This window comes from Arachis hypogaea, chromosome 10 (assembly GCF_003086295.3).
Source record: "Arachis hypogaea cultivar Tifrunner chromosome 10, arahy.Tifrunner.gnm2.J5K5, whole genome shotgun sequence".
Lineage (NCBI taxonomy): Eukaryota > Viridiplantae > Streptophyta > Magnoliopsida > Fabales > Fabaceae > Arachis > Arachis hypogaea.
This window is the reverse complement of record NC_092045.1, coordinates 54501922-54521124: the sequence shown is the minus strand read 5'-3', so window position 1 is coordinate 54521124 and position 19203 is coordinate 54501922. Positions and strand designations below refer to the sequence as shown.

Sequence of the window (19203 nt, the reverse complement as noted above, 5' to 3'; positions counted from 1 at the left end):
TAATCAAAACCACTCAAAGTTTCATGACTGAAACAAGGTCCTCCATTAGAAACTTGGAGGCACAAGTGGGTCAGCTGAGCAAGAAAATTACTGAACTCCCTCCTAGTACTCTTCCAAGCAATACAGAAGAAAATCCAAAAGGAGAGTGCAAAGCCATCAACATGGCCGAATTTGCAGAGGAGGAAGAGGCAGTGAACGCCACTGAGGAAGACCTCAATGGACGTCCACTGGCCTCCAATGAGTTCCCCAATGAGGAACCATGGGAATCTGAGGCTCAAAATGAGACCATAGAGATTCCATTGGACTTACTTCTGCCATTCATGAGCTCTGATGAGTATTCTTCCTCTGAAGAGGATGAATATGTCACTGAAGAGCAAGTTGCTAAATACTTTGGAGCAATCATGAAGCAAAATGACAAGTTATTTGGAAATGAGACTTGGGAGGATGAACCCCCTTTGCTCACCAAAGAACTGGATGACTTGTCTAGGCAGAAATTACCTCAAAAGAGACAAGATCCTGGGAAGTTTTCAATACCTTGTACGATAGGCACCATGACCTTCAAGAAGGCCTTGTGTGACCTAGGGTCAAGTGTAAACCTCATGCCTCTCTCTGTAATGGAGACGCTAGGGATCTTTGAGGTGCAAGCTGCAAAAATCTCACTAGAGATGGCAGACAACTCAAGAAAACAAGCTTATGGACTTGTAGAGGATGTTCTGGTAAAGGTTGAAGACCATTACATCCCTGCTGATTTCATAGTCCTAGAGACTGGGAAGTGCATGGATGAATCTATCATCCTTGGCAGACCCTTCCTAGCCACAGCAAAGGCTGTGATTGATGTTGACAGAGGAGAATTGATCATTCAAGTGAATGAAGAATCCTTTGTGTTTAAGGCTCAAGGATATCCCTCTGTCATCATAGAGAGGAAGCATGAAGAGCTTCTCTCAAAACAGAGCCAAACAGAGCCCCCACAGTCAAACTCTAAGTTTGGTGTTGGGAGGCCACAACCAACTTCTAAGTTTGGTGTTGAACCCCCACATTCAAACTCTAAGTTTGGTGTTGGGAGGTTCCAACATTGCTCTGAGCATCTCTGAGGCTCCATGAGAGCCCACTGTCAAGCTATTGACATTAAAGAAGCGCTTGTTGGGAGGCAACCCAATGATATATTTTATCTATTTTCCTTTGTTATTTTATGTTTTCTGTAGGTTGATGATCATGAGAAGTCACAAAATCAATTGAAAAAGCAAAAACAGAATGAAAAACAGAAAGAAAAACAGCACACCCTGGAGGAAGATCCTGCTGGCGTTTAAACGCCAGTAAGGTTAGCAGATGGGCGTTTAACGCCCAGTCTGGCACCATTCTGGGCGTTTAATGCCAGAAAGGGGCACCAGACTGTAGTTAAACGCCAGTAAAGGGCAAAAAGTTGGCGTTAAATGCCAGAAAGGGGCACCAGCCCGGCGTTTAACGCCAGAATTGGCACAAAGAGCAATTTTGCTTGCCACTTGGTGCAGGGATGACTTTTCCTTGACACCTCAGGATCTGTGGACCCCATAGGATCCCTACTTACCCCGCCACTCTTTCTCTCTTCTTCACCCATTCACCAATCACCTCAACACCTCTTCCCCAAAAACCCTTCACCTATCAAATCCCATCTTTCTCTTCACCACTCACATCCATCCTTCATAAAACCCCACCTACCTCACCATTCAAATTCAAACCACTTTCCCACCCAAACCCTCCCATACATGACCGAACCATCACCCTCCCCCACTCCTATATAAACCCATCTTCACTCTTTCATTTTCACACAACATAAACACTCTTTCTCCTCCTTTGGCCGAACCACAAAGCCTCCCCCATCTCCTTCATTTATTCTTCTTCTACTCTATTCTTTCTTCTTTTGCTCGAGGACGAGCAAACCTTTTAAGTTTGGTGTGGTAAAAGCATTGCTTTTTGTTTTTCCATAACCATTTATGGCATCCAAGGCCGGAGAAACCTCTAGAAAGAGGAAAGGGAAGGCAAAAGCTTTCACCTCCGAGTCATGGGAGATGGAGAGATTCATCTCAAGGGTGCATCAAGACCACTTCTATGAAGTTGTGGCCTTGAAGAAGGTGATCCCCGAGGTCCCTTTTTCACTCAAAAAGAGTGAATATCCGGAGATCCGATATGAGATCCGAAGGAGAGGTTGGGAAGTTCTTACCAACCCCATTCAACAAGTCGGAATCTTAATGGTTCAAGAGTTCTATGCCAATGCATGGATCACCAAGAACCATGATCAAAGTGTGAACCCGGACCCAAAGAATGGATCACAGTTTTAGAGAGAACAACACACACCAAAAATAAAATTTTTGGTTGATAAAATGCAACCAATTCAAATAGGCTCAAAATCTCGTTGGTTTTGTGTTCGAGCTCTAAACTATGTTCCAAAATAATATTTCTTCAAACAAGTTTTTCAAAAAGTTTTATTCAAATTAGTGAAATACTGTAAAAATTTCTTGAAAAAGAAGAATATTACTTTAACCAAGTAGTAAAATATGCACAAAAGCAATTAAACATGCAAATGCAACAATGAACAAACAAATAAACTAAAACATTGGTGTTGAAAGAGGAAGTAACTAACCCATGGAGATCGGTATCGACCTCCCCACACTTAAAGATGGCACCGTCCTCGGTGCATGCTGAGATGTGCAGGTGGACGGGTTGCTCCAACTGATGCTTTTCTCATCAAGGAATGTGCGTAGGAACTTGTTTGTCTCTTCCATGTAAACGTCTTCCGGTCTCTTCCTGGTGACCATCCTGAAAGAAAAAAGGGAAGGAAAGTAACCCAAAGCAAAGATAGAAAACAAATAAAACAGGGGTTGGTTAATGCCAAAAATAAGGGTCTCAATTACATGGTAGCTACAACATGCAAGTGAGAAAATAATAGAAGGACATGGCAAATAAAGAGTGCAAAAAGTTGCAACAATAGGGAAGAGAGTGTGGGTAAGGAGAGATAATATAAATTTATGTCAATGCAAAAGTAATATAGGTATAAAAGATTGGCATTGATTTAAATAATATTACTCAATCAGAATTAAACAAGTCATGAAGCACCAAGAAAATACCAGAAAAGATGTAATAGTTGAATAAGAATATTTGAACACCAATAATAACTTTTAGAAAAATAAAATATGCAATGAATGAAAGTATGCAAATAAATTAAATAAAATAAAATGAAAGTGAAAAAGAATGAGAAGTAGAAAAAGAAAGTGAGAAAGGAGAGAGAAGGAAGAAATTAGGATTAGAAGAGAAAAGATAAGAAATTTGGCACTAATCTGGATAGGTTGTGCGACGCTGGCGACGCGGTCGCGTGGTGCGCGATAAGGTTGGGCGACGCGGACGCGTAGGGCACGCAATCGCCTGACTCGATTTGTGCTAGTGGCGCGAGTGCAGCCTCGCGGCCGCACAACTCTCTGTTCAAAACGTCAGTACTGCCAAAATCCTGGGTGACGCGGTCGCGTGGTCGACCCGATCGCGCGGGTGGCCTTATTTCCAATATGACGCGGACGCGTGGGTGACGCGTTCGCGTGGCAGGGCTTGTGCTGCTAGCACGGGTCCAGCCCAATTCCAGCTCAACTTTCGGCCATACACCCTTTTTACGCCGATTTCAGGTCACGCGGCCGCGTGGGTGACGCGGTCGCGTGGGAGGCTATTTTTCCAAATGACGCAGACGCATCATCGACGCGTTCGCGTGGAGTTAATTTGTGCTAATAGCGCGCCTCCAGCCCTGCTCCTGCGTAACTCTTTGTTCAATTTATTATTCTCTCATCTCCTTGCGACGCGGACGCATCGCTGATGCGGTCACGTCGCGTGCTCGCTTTTTTTTTTAATCTGAAAAGATGCAGAATTCAGTGTTAATATGAATGTGATGCAAAACTCCAGGTTCAATATAATAAAATAAAATAAAACTCAAAAGCAAATAAAACTAAATAAAAATGAAAAAATGAACGATCATACCATGGTGGGTTGTCTCCCACCTAGCACTTTTAGTTAAAGTCCTTAAGTTGGACATTTGGTGAGCTCCTTGTTATGGTGGCTTGTGCTTGAACTCATCCTGAAATCTCCACCAATGTTTGTATCTCCAATAACCTCCGGGGTCCTAAACTAGGCATGTAAAACCCTTGAGCAGCTTTAAAAAGATTCTTAGGCTCCCGGGGTGTTGGATGTCAGAACAGATTCCAGGATCCCAAATCTTGCTTTTACACCCATCTTCGTGTTGATTATCATGATTCCATCCGGGTAGCAAGCAATCTGAATTCTCACTAAAGCGGCCAAACAACTTCCTAGACCCATTCAGTTGAGCTCTATACCAACCTTTACGTTTAAGCTTAAAGCTTCCAACCATGATGAACCTTGCAGGACAATTCTTACCACTGACCATCTTCCTTTTACTCTTGATGCCACAAAGAGCTCTAAGTTGACCATCCGTCTCCAGTAGCCCATATTCTAGTGGGATTAGAAAGCTATGGGATATGAATTTTACCCACTTGAATGTTGTGAAGGATGATGGCGACTTAGAGGGAGGTATCTTTAATGAAATTGCAAGCTCCACTCCCTTGTACTCTTCTCTGATAATTACCACCTCTTTGCAAACTTCTTCAATTTCAACCTCTTCCTCTTGGTAGCTCTCTTTCAATTCAATCTCCTTTTCATTGCTTTCCAAGGGCATGGGAGGTTGTGCTTCTTCTTCTTGAATCTCCATCTCTTGATCAACCTCTTCCAAGTCTTCAACTATGATATGCTTTGGAGGTTGTACACTCTCTTCAGCATCAATTTCAACCGTCTTGGAAGGAGGCTCTATGTCTTGTCTTTCCCATGGAGGTTCCGCGTCTCCTAAGTCTTCAACCAACTCTTCTTCTTGAATAATGATAGCTTCTTCTACTTGTTCTAGTATGAATTCATGCTCTGTCTTGTCCACTGGAGTTTCTGGTGTCTCCTTTATGCTATGCTCTTCACTAGACTGTCCACATGGGGTTGTGGCTGATCCTTGTGTATTCAAGCGTCTAGAAGCCCATTGAATTAATACTTGCCCCAGTTGTGGAGTGGTTGCCTGAAATCGATCCATTGTTTCCTTGAGACGATCCTTTGCCTCTTGATGCACTCGGTTTTCATAAGTAGGATCATAATGCTCTTGGATTGATGGATATGGAGATGGTGAATATTGAAGTGGTGGTTCTTGTGAGTAATTGGATTGGAATTGGGGTGGTTCTATATATGGTTCATATGGCTCATAAGGTGGTTGGTATGGTGGTTGAAGGTTAGGGTTATATGGAGGTGAATGGCGAAAAGGGGCTTGTGAGTATGGTGGTCTAAAGTCATGTTGAGGAGGGGGTTCATAGGCATATGGTGGTGGTTGTTGATAATCAAAAGAGTGCTCACCATAGCCATTGCCTTGATATGCATCACAGAATGGTTGTTGATAGTCCATTGGAGGTGGTTGTTGCCATGAGGGTTGATCAAATCCTTGTGGCTCCTCCCATCTTTGATTGTTCCAACCTTGATGCCTGTTCTCATTATAGTTTCCTCTTCCTGCAACATAATAGTAACCAGACTCATAGCCAAAGGGGTGAGAGTTCATACTAGTGAGACAAAATAAAAATAAAAAATCAATAAAAACAAAATATTTTGAAAAAGATAAGATTTTAAAGGAGATAAATATTTTTTTTTGAAAAATATTTACAATAACCAATAATAAGGCACACGTTTACAATTCCCCGGCAACGGCGCCATTTTGACGTTAGGATTTTTGCCAGTAAAGAATGTCATAAAAACAGTCGCGTTGTAGATATAGTCTCTAAACTGACAGAAATCCCTTCGTGCAAACGTTTTGGTTGTCACAAGTAACAAACCCCTTTTTAAAATTGATAACCGAGTATTGAACCTCGGGTCGTCTTCTCAAGGAATTGCAGGGAGGTATGTTCTTATTATTGGTTATGAAAAAGTATGTTTGGGGTTTTGGATTAAGGTAAAAGGTTAGTTGGGCAGTGGGTACAGATATATTTTTAAAGCAATAAAAATAAATAAATAACTGTAAAATAAACTCTTGGCAAGATATGGGAACTGGAGATCCTATCCTAGTTATCCTTATCAATTATGAAGAGAATTAGATTCTTCTCCCACTTTGTTAACCTCTAACTATGAAGGTAAGTTAAGTGGATGAATTCCAATTTTCAGTCAACAATGAGTTTGATAACTCTAGAGTCACCAATTATTTAACCAAAGCCAAAAGGAAAGAAAATTGAAACTGCTGGAATAAAAATGCTTTTAGATGGGAAGCAATAATCATGTAATTAAAAGAAAGCAATATTAACTGAAATATCTCAAATAATATTAATTCAAAGAAAATCATGACATGAAAGAGTTCATAAATTTAATTGGAAAAATAAATAAAAATAAAGAACCTGGGATTGAGAGTCACTCCTAAAACTAAGAGAAATCCTAAATCCTAAGAGAGAGGGGAGAGAACCCCTCTCAAAACTAATCTAAATCATGAGAAGTGAATTATGAGTGCATTCTTATGAATACATGCATTCCCCCACTTTATAGCCTCTAATATGTGTGTTCTGGGCTGAAAACTGGGTCAAAAGCAGCCTAGAAGTCACTTCCAGTGCTTTCTGGTCCGTACAGGTCGTGGAAAAGTGACGCGGCCGCATGGCTCACGCGGCCGCGCGGGTTGCTTTCTTTCTTGCCAGGTCACGCATCCGCGTGACTCATGTGTTCGCGTTGCCTGGCGTTGGGGCAGCTATGGCAAATTATATATCAAATCGAAGCCCCGGATGTTAGCTTTCTAACACAACTGGAACCGCGTCGTTTGGACCTCTGTAGCTAAAGTTATAGTCGTTTGAGTGCGAAGAGGTCAGGCTGGACAGCTTTAGCAGTTTCTCCAACTTCTTGTATTCTTTCCACTTTTGCATGCTTCCTTTCCATCCTCTGAGTCATTCCTACCTTGTAATCTCTGAAATCACTTAACACACATATCAAGGCATCTAATGGTAATAAGAGAGGATTAAACACAGGGAATTTAAGGCCAAAGAAGCATGTTTTCAATCAAAGCACATAATTAGGAAGGGAAATGTAAAACATGCAAATAGTATGAATAAGTGGGTAAAGAGTTGATAAAATCCACTCAATTGAGCACAAGATAAACCATAAAATAGTGGTTTATCAGGCGAGCAATATTCTAAGTTTGGTGTGGCAAAAGCATAGCTTTTTTGTTTTTCCATAACCATTGATGGCACTTAAGGCCAGAGAAACCTCAAAAAAAAGAGAAGAGAAAAGGGAAGACAAAAAGCTTCCACCTCCGAGTCATGGGAGATGGAGAGATTCATCTCAAAGGTCCATAGCTCAGTAGAAGAGCATTTGACTGCACATCAAGAGAGCATGAGGAATTCCCTCATCAAGAGATCCCTGAGATACCTCAGGGAATACATTTTCCTCCACAGAATTATTGGGAGCAACTAAGGATAAGAGCACCAAAATCATTAGGGATCATGCAACAAAGACAAGGAAGAGACATAGAGGAGCTCAAAAAGAACCATTGGTCCTTCAAGAAGGCACCACCCTCACTAAGGTGGACTCATTCCTTGCTCTTATTTTCCTGTTTTTCGATTTTTATGCTATATGTTTGTTTATGTTTTGTGTCTCTACCTCATGATCATTAGTATTGAGTAACTATGTCTTAAGGCTATAAATAATTCCATAAATCCTTCACCTCTCTTAAATGAAACATGTTTCTAATTCAAAAGAACAAGAAGTACATGAATTTCGAAATTATCATTGAATTTAGTTTAATTATATTTATGTGGTGACAATACTTTTTGTTTTCTGAATGAATGCTTGAACAGTGCATATTTTTGATCTTGTTGTTTATGAATGTTAAAATTGTTGGCTCTTGAAAGAATGATGAACAAAGAGAAATGCTATTGATAATCTGAAAAATCATGAAATTTATTCTTGAAGCAAGAAAAAGCAGTGAAAAAGCAAAAGCTTGCGAAAAAAAATTGGCAAAACAAATAGAAAGAAAAAGAAAAAGCAAGCAGAAAAACCCAATAGCCCTTAAAACCAAAAGGCAAGGGTAAAAAGGATCCAAGGCTTTGAGCATCAATGGATAGGAGGGCCCAAGGAAATAAAATCCAAGCCTAAGCGGATAAATCAAGATCCCTAACCATGTGCTTGTGTCATGAAGGTCCAAGTGAAAAGCTTGAGACTGAGTGGTTAAAGTCATGATCCAAAGCAAAAAACGAGTGTGCTTAAGAGCTTTGGACACCTCTAACTGGGGACTTCAGCAAAGCTGAGTCACAATCTGAAAAGGTTCACCCAGTTATGTGTCTGTGGCATTTATGTCTCCGGTGGTAATACTAGAAAACAAAGTGCTTAGGGCCACAGACAAGACCCATAAAAGTAGCTGTGTTCAAGAATCAACAAACTTAACTAGGAAAATCAATAACACCATCTGAAATTCTAAGTTCCTAGAAGATGCCAATCATTCTAAACATCAAAGGAGAAAGTGATATGCCAAAACTATTCAGAAGCAAAAAGCTACAAGTCCCGCTCATCTAATTAGAATTAATATTCATTGATATTTTAGAATTTATAGTATATTCTCTTCTTTTTATCCTAATTGATTTTCAGTTGCTTGGGGACAAGCAACTATTTAAGTTTGATGTTGTGATGAGCGGATAATTTATACGCTTTTTGGCATTGTTTTTAGATAGTTTTTAGTATGATCTAGTTAATTTTAGGGATGTTTTCATTAGTTTTTATGCTAAATTCACATTTCTGGACTTTACTATGAGTTTGTGTGTTTTTCTGTGATTTCAGGTAATTTCTGGCTGAAATTGAGGGACCTGAGCAAAACTCTGATAAAAGGCTGACAAAGGACTGCTGATGCTATTGGATTCTGACCTCCCTACACTTGAAATAGATTTTCCGGAGCTACAAAACTCCAAATGGCGCGCTCTTAATGGCGCTAGAAAGTAGACATCCAGAACTTTCCAGAAATATATAATAGTTCATACTTTATTCGTGATTAGATGACGTAAACTAGCGCTCAACGCCAGTTCCATGCTGCATTCTGGAGTCAAACGCCAAAAACACGTCATGAACCAGAGTTGAACGCCAAAAACACGTTACAACTTGGCGTTCAACTCCAAAAGAAGCCTCAGCTCGTGTAAAGTTCAAGCTCAGTCCAAGCACACACCAAAGTGGGCCCCGAAAGTAGATTTCTGCACTTATACTTATTTTTGTAAACCCTAGTAACTAGTTTACTATAAATAGAACTTTTTACTATTGTATTTTCATCTTTGGTCTCGGTTTTATTCTATTATTCATCTTAGGAGACTATTGATCACGTTTGGGGGCTGGCCATTCGGCCATGCTTGAACCTTCATCACTTATGTATTTTCAACGGTGGAGTTTCTACACACCATAGAGTAAGGGTGTGGAGCTCTGCTGTACCTCAAGTTTCAATGCAATTACTACTATTTTCTATTCAATTCGACTTATTCCTATTCTAAGATATTCATTGCACTTCAACATGATGAATTTGATGATCCGTGACACTCATCATCATTCTCACCTATGAACGCGTGACTGACAACCACTTCCGTTCTACCTTAGACCGGACGCATATGTCTTGGATTCCTTAATCAGAATCTTCGTGGTATAAGATAGAATTGATGGTGGCATTCATGGGAATCCGAAAGGTCTAACCTTGTCTGTGATATTCCGAGTAGGATTCCGGGATTGAATGACTGTGACGAGCTTCAAACTCGCGATTGTTGGGCGTGATGACAAACACAAAAGAATCAAGGGATTCTATTCCAACATGATCGAGAACCGATAGATGATTAGCCGTGCTGTGACAGAGCATTTAGACTTTTTTCACTGAGAGGATGGGATGTAGCCATTAACAACGGTGATGCCCTACATACAGCTTGCCATAGAAAGGGGTGACAAAGATTGGATAAAAGTAGTAGGAAAGCAGAGATTCAGAAGGAACACAGAACCTCTATACACTTATCTGAAATTCCCACCATTGAATTACATGAGTAACTCTATCTTTATTTTCTGCTTTATTATTTAGTATTTTTAAACTCTATAACATTTATTATCCGCCTGACTAAGATTTACAAGATGACCATAGCTTGCTTCATACCAACAATCTCCGTGGGATCGACCCTTACTCACGTAAGGTATTACTTGGACGACCTAGTGCACTTGCTGGTTAGTTGTGCGGAGTTTTGACTAAGTGTGATTCACGTTTGAGAGCGCTACCAAGTTTTTGGCGCCATTGTTGAGTGGGATCGTATCCACAGAGATTGGTAGGTTTGAGCAATTTTAACCAATTGGTGAATTAGTCAAGCTGAGCAATATAGAGTATGATTGTAGAATTGTAAATGAATGGTAAAGTAAATGACTCAAAAGTAAAGAGAAGCAGTAAAGTGCATAAAAGGAAATGGCAATAATGTAAAGTGCATAATCATAAATGACTTAATTGTAAATGGGAATGGGGATTGACAGAATTGTAAAGAAAGCTATAAAGAATGTGGAAGATAAGAATAGGGGAATTCATTGAGATGGGAAGTGATGAGCGGATAATTTATACGCTTTTTGGCATTGTTTTCATATAGTTTTTAGTAAGTTTGAGCTACTTTTAGGGATGTTTTCATTAGTTTTTATGTTAAATTCACATTTCTGGACTTTACTATGAGTTTGTGTGTTTTTCTGTGATTTCAGGTAAATTCTGACTGAAATTGAGGGATTTGAGCAAAACTCTGAAGAAGGCTAACAAAAGGACTGCTGATGCTGTTGGATTCTGACCTCCCTGCACTCGAAATGGATTTTCTGGAGCTACAGAACTCCAATTGGCGCGCTCTCAACGGCGTTGGAAAGTAGACATCCAGAGCTTTCCAGCAATATATAATAGTCCATACTTTATTCGAAGAATGACGACGTAACTTGGCGTTGAACGCCAAGTACACGCTGCTGTCTGGAGTTAAACGCCAGAAAAACGTCATGATCCGGAGTTGAACGCCCAAAACACGTCATAACCTGGAGTTTGACGCCAAGAAATGCCTCTACACGTGGATTGATCAAGCTCAGCCCAAGCACACACCAAGTGGGCCCCGGAAGTGGATTTATGCATCAATTACTTACTCATGTAAACCCTAGTAGCTAGTCTAGTATATATAGGACATTTATCTATTGTATTAGACATCTTTGATCTCATCTTTGATCTCAGTTTTGTTTTATTCTTCATCTTAGGGGATCATTGATCACGTTAGAGAGGGCTGGCCATTCGGCCATGCCTGAACTCTTTGCTTATGTATTTTCAACGGTGGAGTTTCTGCACACCATAGATTAAGGGTGTGGAGCTCTGCTGTACCTCAAGTATTAATGAAATTCTATCTTCTTTTATTCAAATCTCTTTTATTCTTATTCCAAGATATTCATTCGTACCCAAGAACATGATGAATGTGATGAGTCAGATTACCCTCATTATCATTCTCACTTATGAATGCGCGTGATTGACAACCATGTCCGTTCTACATGCAACAGAGCTTGAATGCGTATCTCTTAGATTCCCCAACAGAATCTTCGTGGTATAAGTTAGATAGTTGGCGGCATTCATCTGGATCCGGAAAGTCCAACCTTGTCTGTGGTGTTCCGAGTAGGATCCTGGGAGTCCGGAAAGTCCAACCTTGTCTGTGGTGTTCCGAGTAGGATTCCGATCATGAGTGACCGTGACGTGCTTCAAACTTTAACCTGCTGGGCGTTGGTGACAGACGCAAAAGAGGGATTCTATTCCAGTAGGAGCGGGAACCAACCAGTGATTAGCCGTACTGTGACAGAGTGCGTTAGCATAGTTTTCACTGCGAGGATGGGATGTAGCCATCAGCCATGGTTGATGCCTCCAGACTGGTTAGCTGTGCGAGTGACAGCCGCACAGGTTATTTCCCCGTGAGGAATGAAAGTAGCCACAGTTGATGGTGAACCCCTATACAAAGCTTGCCATGGAAAGGAGTAAGAAGGATTGAGCAGAAGGAGTAGGAGAGTAGGCGTCCAAGAGCTCTACAGCATCTCCATCCGCTTATCTGAAATCCCACCAATGAATCTGCATAAGTGTTCTATCCTTTTTATTATATTCTATTTTATTATTTCTATTTTCGAAAACCCATAAACTATTTTAATCTGCCTAACTGAGATTTGCAAGGTGACCATAGCTTGCTTCATACCAACAATCTCTGTGGATTCGACCCTTACTCACGTAAGGTTATTACTTGGACGACCCAGTACACTTGCTGGTTAGTTGAACGAGATTGTGAAGACAATAAACAATGCCTTCAGAGTATACATCCTTTATAAATACATAACAAGTGATCACAATTTCGTCCACCAAGTTTTTGGCGCCGTTGCCGGGGATTGTTCGAGTATGGACAACTGACGGTTCATCTTGTTGCTCAGATTAGGTAATTTTCTTTTCAAAAATCTTTTTCAAAATTTTTCTTTTATTTTTCGTTTTTTTTAAAAAAATGTTTTTCGAAAAAAAATTAATAAAAATACAAAAAAATTAGAAAATCATAAAAATCAAAAATATTTTGTGTTTCTTGTTTGAGTCTTGTGTTAATTTTTAAGTTTGGTGTCAATTGCATGCTTTAAAAATTTTTCTTGCATTTTTTTCGAAAATTCATGCATTCATAGTGTTCTTCATGATCTTCAAGTTGTTCTTGACAAGTCCTCTTGTTTGATCTTGATGATTTCTTGTTTTGTGTCTTTTGTTGTTTTTCATGTGCATTTTTGCATTCATAAGTTTCATGCATTAAAGATTTCTAAGTTTGGTGTCTTGCATGTTTTCTTTGCATCAAAAATTTTTCAAAATTATGTTCTTGATGTTCATCATGATCTTCATAGTGTTCTTGGTGTTCATCTTGACATTCATAGCATTCTTGCATGCATCTTGTGTCTTGATCCAAAATTTTCATGTTTTGGGTCATTTTTGTGTTTTTCATTCAATATTTAAAAATCAAAAATGTCTTTTCCTTATTTTCCTCTAAAATTTCGAAATTTTGGGTTGACTTGGTCAAAAAATTTTTAAAAATTAGTTGTTTCTTACAAGTCAAGTCAAAATTTCAATTTTAAAAATCTTATCTTTTCAAAATCTTTTTCAAAAATCATATCTTTTTCATTTTTTTTAGCATTTTCGAAAATTTCAAAAATATTTTTCAAAATATTTTCAAAATCTTTTTCTTATCTTTTTATCAAATTTTCGAAAATTAGCTAACAATTAATGTGATTGGTTCAAAAAATTTGAAGTTTGTTACTTTCTTGTTAAGAAAGGTTCAATCTTCAAGTTCTAGAATCTTATCTTGTACTTTCTTGTTAGTTAAGTCAATTTTAAAATTAAATCTTTTTCAAAATATCTTTTTCAAATATATCTTTTTATCTTTTATCTTATCTTTTTCAAAAATTTTATCTTTTTCAAAATTTGATTTCAAAATATCTTATCTTTTTCTTATCTTCTTATCTTTTTCAAAATTTGATTTCAAATCTTTTTCAATCAACTAACTAACTTTTTGTTTGTTTCTTATCTTTTTCAAAACCACCTAACTACTTTTCCCTCTTCTATTTTCGAAAATACCTCATCCCTTTTTCAAAATTTCTTTTTAATTAATTAATTGTTTCAAATTTTAATCACATTTATCTCTAATTTTCGAAAATCACTAACCCCTTTTTAAAATTATTTTCGAATTCTTCTCTCTCTTCTCTTATCTTCTTCTATTTAATTGTTCAATTACTAACACTCCTCTTCACCTCTCTTCATCCAAAAATCCGAATCCTCTTCTTCTTTCTTCTACCCCTTTCTTCTTCTACTAACATAAGGGAATCTCTATACTGTGACATAGAGGATTCCTTTTTCCTTTCTTGTTTTCTTCTCTTTCTTATGAGCAGGAACAAGGATAAAGGCACTCTTGTTGAAGCTGATCCAGAACCTGAAAGGACTCTGAAGAGAAAATTAAGAGAAGCTAAATTACAACAATCCAGAGGCAACCTTTTAGAAAATTTCGAACAAGAGGAAGAGATGGCCGAAAATAATAATAATAATGCAAGGAGAATGCTTGGTGACTTCACAAAGCCAACATCCAAGTTTGATGGAAGAAGCATCTCCATTCCTGCCATTGGAGCCAATAACTTTGAGCTTAAGCCTCAACTAGTTGCATTAATGCAACAAAACTGCAAGTTTTATGGACTTCCATCTGAAGATCCTTATCAGTTCTTAACTGAGTTCTTGCAGGTCTGTGATACTGTAAAGACGAATGGAGTTAATCCTGAAGTCTACAGACTCATGCTTTTCCCTTTTGCTGTAAGAGACAGAGCTAGAATATGGTTGGATTCACAACCTAAGGATAGCCTGGACTCCTGGGATAAGCTGGTCACTGCCTTCTTGGATAAATTCTTTCCTCCTCAAAAGCTGAGCAAGCTGAGAGTGGATGTTCAAACCTTCAAACAAAAAGATGGTGAATCCCTCTATGAAGCTTGGGAGAGATACAAGCAGCTGACCAAGAGATGTCCATCTGACATGTTTTCAGAATGGACCCTATTAGATATATTCTATTATGGTCTCTCTGAATTTTCAAAAATGTCACTGGACCATTCTGCAGGTGGATCTATTCACCTGAAGAAAACGCCTGAAGAGGCTCAAGAACTCATTGACATGGTTGCTAACAACCAGTTCATGTATACCTCTGAGAGGAATTCCGTGAATAATGGGATACCTCAGAAGAAAGGAGTTCTTGAAATTGATGCTCTGAATGCCATACTGGCTCAGAACAAAGTGTTGACTCAACAGGTCAACATGATCTCTCAAAATCTGAATGGATTGCAACATGCATCCAACAGTACTAGAGAGGTAGCTTCTGAAGAAGCTTATGATCCTGAGAACCCTGCCATGGCAGAGGTTAATTATCTGGGTGAACCATATGGAAATACCTATAACCCATCATGGAGAAATCATCCAAATTTCTCCTGGAAGGATCAACAAAAGCCTCAACAAGGCTTTAATAATGGTGGACGCAATAGGCTAAATAATAGTAAGCCATATCCATCATCTTCTCAGCAACAGACAGAGAACTCTGAACAAAATAATTCTAATTTAGCTAATATAGTCTCTGATCTGTCAAAGGCCACCTTCAGTTTCATGAATGAAACAAGATCCTCCATTAGAAATTTGGAGGCACAAGTAGGCCAGCTGAGTAAGAAAGTTATTGAAACTCCTCCCAGTATTCTCCCAAGTAATACAGAAGAGAATCCAAAAGGAGAGTGCAAAGCCATTGACTTAGTCAACATGGCCGAAAGCACAAAGGAGGAGGAGGACGAAAATCCTAGTGAGAAAGAACTCCTGGGACGTCCTCCAAGCAAGAAGGAGCTTCCTATTAAGGATCCTGAGGAATCTGAGACCATAGAGATTCCATTAAATCTCCTTCTGCCATTCATGAGCTCTGACTATTATTCATCCTCTGAGGAGGATGAAGATGTGACTAGTGAGCAAGTTGCTCAATATCTAGGAGCTATCATGAAACTGAATGCCAAGCTGTTTGGTAATGAGACTTTGGAAAGTAAACCTCCCTTGCTCATTAGTGACTTAGATACTTGGATTCAGGAAACTCTACCTCAAAAGAGACAAGATCCTGGCAAGTTCTTGATACCTTGCACCATTGGCACCATGAGCTTTGAAAAAGCTCTGTGTGATCTTGGGTCAGGGATAAACCTTATGCCACTCTCTGTAATGGAGAAGCTAGGGATCATTGAGGTGCAACCTGCCTTGTTCTCATTACAATTGGCAGATAAGTCAGTAAGACAAGCTTATGGAATAGTGGAGGACGTTCTAGTAAAAGTTGAAGGCTTTTACATCCCTGCTGATTTCATAATCCTAGATACCAGGAAGGAAGATGATGAATGCATCATCCTAGGAAGACCTTTCCTAGCCACAGCATAAGCTGTGATAGATGTCAACAGAGGAGAGTTAGTCCTTCAATTGAATGGGGAATACCTTGTGTTTCAAGCACATGGAAATCCCTCTGTGACAAAAGAGAGTAAGCATGAAGAGCTTCTCTCAATTCAGAGTCAAGAAGAGCCCACACAGTCAGACTCTAAGTTTGGTGTTGTGAAGCCACAACCAAACTCTAAGTTTGGTGTTCAAGCCCCATATCCAAACTCTAAGTTTGGTGTTGGGACTAGACAACATTGACTTGATTGCTCTGTGGCTCCATGAGAGCCACTGTCAAGCTATTGACATTAAAGAAGCGCTTGTTGGGAGGCAACCCAATTTTATTTATCTAATTTTATTTTATTTTGTTTCTTTGTTATTTTTGTGTTTAATTAGGTACATGATCATGAGGAGTCACGAAAAAATCAAAAAAAAATTAAAAACAGAGTCAAAAACAGAAGAAAAAATTTTTTCACCCTGGAGGACGCACGGGCCGGCGTTCAGCGCCCAGAAGATGCATCTGGCAGGCGTTCAACGCCAGAACAGAGCATCTTCCTGGCGCTGAACGCCCAAAACAAGCAACATCCTGGCGTTTAACGCCAGGATGCGCACGCAGAGGACAATCTGGCGCTAAACGCCAGAAACAAGCTTGAAACTGGCGTTCAACGCCAGAATCAAGCATCACATGGGCGTTTAACGCCCAGAACATGCACCAATGGTCGTTTGAACGCCAGAATGGTGCATGAAGGCAATTTACACGCCTATAGGGTGAAGGAATGGTATTTCTTTTCACCTCAGGACCTGAGGACCCCACAGGATCCCCACCTCAGGACCTGTGGACCCCACAGGATCCCCACCTACCTTTTCTTTTAATCCTATTCACACTCTCCTAATCCAAATCTCATTCTCAATGTCACCCTTCCCAAAAACCTTCACCAATCACATCAATTTCTCTTCCCAATTACCCCATGCACCATTCACATCAACCTCCTCTTCCCCATAAACCCCACCTACCTCCATTACATTCAAATTCAATTTCCCACCCATTCCCACCCAAAATGGCCGAAACCTAACCCTCCCCCCCTCCCTATAAATACCTCTCCTTTCTTCTTCATTTTCACACAACATAACCCCTTCTTCTCTACATAGCTGAACCCACTTCTCTCCCTCTCTTCCAAATTCTCTTCTTCTTCTTCTTCTACTCTTCTTTTCTTTTTGCTCGAGGACGAGCAAATTTTAAGTTTGGTGTGGTAAAAAGCCTAGCTTTTTATTTTTCATTCACCATCAATGGCACCCAAGACCGGAGTTTCCTCAAGAAAAGGAAAAGGGAAGGCAAAAGCTTCCACTTCCGAATCATGGGAAAAGGAGAGATTCATCTCCAAGAGCCACCAAGACCACTTCTATGATGTTGTGGCAAAGAAGAGGGTGATCCCTGAGGTCCCCTTCAAGCTCAAAAAGAATGAGTATCCGGAAATCCGACATGAGATCCAAAGAAGAGGGTGGGAAGTCATAACCAACCCCATGCAACAAGTCGGATTATTGATGGTTCAAGAGTTCTATGCTAATGCATGGATCACTAGGAACCATGATCAAAGTATGAACCCGAATCCAAAGAACTATCTCACAATGGTTCGGGGGAAATACTTAGATTTCAGTCCGGAAAATGTGAGGTTGGCGTTTCATCTACCCATGATGCAAGGTGATGAACGCCCCTACACAAGGAGGGTCAACTTCAATCAAAGGTTGGACCAAGTCCTAATGGACATTTGTGTGGAAGGCGCCCAATGGAGAGTAGACTCCAAAGGCAAACCGGTCCAACTAAGAAGACTGGACCTCAAGCCTGTAGCTAGAGGATGGCTGGAGTTCATCCAAAGATCCATCATCCCTACAAGCAACCGATCTGAAGTTATTGTGGATGGGCAATCATGATCCATAGCATCATGATTGGAGAGGAGGTAGAGGTTCATGAAGTCATAGCCAATGAACTCTACAAAATAGCTGACAAGCCTTCATACATGGCACGGCTAGCCTTCCCCCACCTCATATGCCATTTATGCTACTCAGCTGGAGTTATCATAGATGGAGATGTCTCCATTGAAGAAGACAAGCCCATCACCAAGAAAAGGATGGAGCAAACAAGGGAAGTCCCTCACGGCCCCCAAGGAGAACATGAGGAAGTTCATCAACAAATGCCTCATGGAATGCACTTTCCTCCCAACAATTATTGGGAGCAACTCAGTACCTCCTTAGAAGACATGAGCCAAAACGTGGAACAACTAAGGGTGGAACACCATGAACACGCCCTCACTCTTCAAGAAATAAGAGAAGATCAAAGAGCCATGAGGGAAGAGCAACAAAGGCAAGGAAGGGACATAGAAGAGTTGAAGAACATCATTGGTCCTTCAAGAAGAAGACGCCACTAAGAGGTGGATTCATTCCTTGTTCTTTATTTTCTTTCTGTTTTCGGTTTTTAAGTATTATGTTTATCTATGTTTTTGTGTCTCTACTTCATGATCATTAGTGTGTAACCATGCCTTAAAGATTATAAATAATTCCATGAATCCTTCACCTCTCTTAAAAGAAAAATGTTTTAATTCAAAAGAACAAGAAGTACATAATTTTCGAAATTATTAGTGAATTTAATTTAATTATATTGATGTGGTGGCAATAATTTTTGTTTTCTGAATGAATGCTTGAACAGTGCATATTTTTGATCTTGTTGTTTATGAGTGTTAAAATTGTTGGCTCTTGAAAGAATGATGAACAAAGAGAAATGTTATTGATGAACTGAAAAATTCATGAATTGATTCTTGAAGCAAGAAAAAGCAGTGAAAAAATTCAAAAAAAAAAAAAAGTGGCAAAAAAAAAATAGAAAGAAAAAGCAAGCAGAAAAAGCCAATAGCCCTTAAAACCAAAAGGCAAGGGTAGCAAGGATCCAAGGCTTTGAGCATCAATGGATAGGAGGGCCCAAGGAAGTAAAATCCAGGCCTAAGCGGCTAAATCAAGTTGTCCCTAACCATGTGCTTGTGTCATGAAGGTCCAAGTGAAAAGCTTGAGACTGAGTGGTTAAAGTCGTGATCCAAAGCAAAAGAGTGTGCTTAAGAGCTCTGGACACCACTAACTGGGGACTTTAGCAAAGCTGAGTCACAATCTGAAAAGGTTCACCCAGTTATGTGTCTGTG

At 39.7% G+C, this 19203-nt stretch overlaps 1 non-coding gene across 1 annotated transcript; it reads right to left on the bottom strand.

The window, feature by feature from the left end:
• Positions 1 to 14512: 14512 nt before the first annotated feature.
• On the bottom strand, positions 14513 to 14616 carry LOC112718772 (small nucleolar RNA R71). Its single transcript, XR_003161098.1, has one exon. It is a non-coding gene; the product is annotated as a small nucleolar RNA R71 (small nucleolar RNA).
• Between the last annotated feature and the right edge of the window lie 4587 nt (positions 14617 to 19203).